Source organism: Microtus ochrogaster, chromosome 2 (genome assembly GCF_000317375.1).
Source record: "Microtus ochrogaster isolate Prairie Vole_2 chromosome 2, MicOch1.0, whole genome shotgun sequence".
Classification (NCBI taxonomy): domain Eukaryota; kingdom Metazoa; phylum Chordata; class Mammalia; order Rodentia; family Cricetidae; genus Microtus; species Microtus ochrogaster.
In genome coordinates this window covers 32,841,793-32,844,809 of record NC_022010.1, presented here as the reverse complement: position 1 = coordinate 32,844,809, position 3,017 = coordinate 32,841,793, and the positions used below count along the sequence as shown (strand labels likewise).

General features: G+C 43.2%; 1 pseudogene; it reads left to right on the top strand.

Annotated features, from left to right (window-relative positions):
* Nucleotides 1-2,450: 2,450 nt before the first annotated feature.
* Nucleotides 2,451-3,004, top strand: LOC101981336 (annotated as a pseudogene).
* The last annotated feature ends 13 nt before the right edge of the window (nt 3,005-3,017 follow it).

Sequence of the window (3,017 nt, the reverse complement as noted above, 5' to 3'; positions counted from 1 at the left end):
AATCCGTCGCCTTTCTATATATAAATAACAGACAGAAAAAATAGGAGCAGCAGGAGCTTTCACAATAGGCTTAATAGATAAATATAAAAACCTGAAACAACTCTAACCAAGCGAGTGAAAAACCAATATAATAAAAACTTTAAAATATTGAAGAGAGAATAAGATATCAGAAGATGTAGTGATCTCCCATGTCAAGGATTGGTAGAATTAATCTTGTGAAAATGGCTACCCTACCAAAAGCAACCTATTGATTCAATACAATTGCTTTCAAAATTTCACCACAATTTTTCATAGAAATTGAAGAAAAACATTAAACTTTGTATAATAGAAACAGAAAACACCCAGGATAGCAAAACAAACAAACAAAACAAAACCTAAATAAAAGAATTGCTGAAGGTATCAACATCCCAGGTTTCAATCTGTACTACAGAGACATAGTAATAAAAACAGCATAATAGTGGTATAAACACAGATACATTGATCAATGCAATAGAGTCAAAGACCTGGATATGATTCTACATACCCACAGAGAGCTGAGTTTTGACCAAGAAGCCAAAATTAGACACTGGAGAAAAGGTAACATCTTTAGTAAATTTTCCTGGTCAAACTTTATGACTACATGTAGAAGAATACCAATAGATCCATATTCACCCTGCACAATCTCCAATTCCAAATGGACCTCAACATAAGACCAGGTACACTGAACCTGATAGAAGAGAACGTGAAGAATAGCCGTGAACTCACTGGCACAGTAAAGGACTTTCTGAACAAGCAATGGCTAGCGCAAACACTGAGATCAACAAATAATAAATGAGAACTCTAAAAAATACTTCTCTATAGAAAAGTTATACAGGCACCGATGCTTATGTAAAACAGCAGCTTGCAGAATAAGATCTGTGTGAAGTATGTATCTGAATGAAGATTAGTGCTCAAAATATATAAAGACTCAAACAACTGAACATCAAAAAAATAAACAACTCAATTTAAAAAAATGGGATAGTGAACTAAACAGAGAGTTCTCAAAAGATGAAACCCAAATGGCTGAGGTTTCAACATCCTTAGCCATCAGGGCAATGAAAGCTAAAACTACTCTGAAATGTCTTACACCAGCCAGGCAGGCCAAGATCACTAAAACAAATGACAGCATGCACTGGCAAGGATTCGGGGAGAGAGGAAGGAACACTTATTCATTGTTGGTGGGAATGCCAGTTTATACAGTCACTATGGAAATTGGTGTGGCCGCTGTTCCTCAAGAAGCTGGGAATAGATTTGCTTCAAGATCTGGCTTTATGACCCTTGGGCATGTCCCCTTAGGACTTTACATCTTGTTCATCTGTGCTTGTTGATACTTAATTCATAATAGCCAGAAACTAGAAACAGCCTAGATGCCCATCAACTAATAAATGGATGACAAAAATGTGGTACATTTACACGATGGAATATTACTCGGCTATTAAGAAAAATGAAATTATGAAATTCACAAGTAAGTGAAAAGATCTGGAAACAATCATCCTGAATGAGGCAACCCAAACTCATTGCGTGTTTTCTCTTATATGTGGAGGTTAGCATTTAAGCCTTTGATATGCGTGCTACAATACGTATAACCATAGAGGTTAGGTACCTAGTAAAGGACTAGGGGTGAGGAGAGGATATCCCAAGGAGGAGGAAATAGAAAATATTATTATAGAGGGACAGGAGGGAAGCTAGAATAGGAGGATTTACTAGGGAGGGGGCCCGAAGAGAAGGTTAAAGAAGGAAATACAGAGAGGGGCAACAATAAAAGCCATACAGAAACCGTATGGAAGCCAACTACTGCAGATGCTTTCTAAAATATATGCATATATGAAGGAAATCTAAATGGAGTCACCAAATAGAGGAGACAATGATTCAACTATATAGCTTACAACATCAAGTAAAACCTCCATTGCCAAGAATGGGTTACACCTAGTTGAGTCACTACCCGACAAAGCCCCATGGAAAAACCAAAACATCACAGTCTATATTGCCAAAGCTGTTGCTTACTTTCCACAGCCTGATGTGTGGTGGTTTGAAAGAAAATGGCCCCCATAGGCTCCTAGGGAGTAGCACTATTAGGACCACAGCAACTCTTAGAAGAAAGACATTTAATTGAGAGGGCTCGCTTCTAGTATCAGAGGTTCAGTCCATTATCATCACGGCAGGGAGCATGGCAGAGGTATGGCCTGGTTGGAGGAGGTGTATCATTGGGGGTGGACTTTGAGGTCTGGGATGCTCAAGACAGGCCCAGTGCCTCACTCTCTCTTCGTGCTGCCTGAGGATCCAGATGTAGAACTCTCAGTCCCTGTCCAGCACCGTATCAGCCTGTGGTCCACCATGCTTCCTGCAGTGACGATAATGGACTAAACCTCTGAACTGCAAGCCAGCCCCAGTGAAATGTTCTCCTTTATAAGAGTTGCCATGGAGTCCTCGTCCTCATTGTCGCCATGCCCGTCGACATCAGCCAGTGGTCCGGGCAGCTGAGCCTGCAGGAGGTGGACGAGCGCCCTTAGCACGCGCTGCGGGTCGCCTATGCCGAGGTGGAAGAGCTGGGTAAAGTGCTGACGCCCACCCAGGTTCAGAATAGGCCCAGCAGCATTTCATGGGATGGCCTTGACCCAGGGAAACTTCTACACCCTGGTCCTCACCGACCCGGATGCTCCCAGCATCCCAAATTCAGGGAGTGGCACCGTTTTCTGGTGGTCAACATGAAGGGCAATGACATCAGCAGTGGCAAGGTCCTCTCCGATTACGTGGGCTCTGAGCCTCCCAGTGGCACAGGCCTCCACCGCTATGTCTTGCTGGTGTACGAACAGGACAAGCCACTGAACCCATCCTCAGCAACAGGTCAGGAGATCATGGCGGCAAGTTCAAGGTGGCGGCCTTCCGCAAGAAGTATCACCTGGGAGCCCCAGTGGCAGGCACATGTTACCAGGCAGAGTGGGGTCACTACGTGCCCAAGCTGTATGAGCAGCTCTCTGGGAAATAGAGGCGCCATGGAG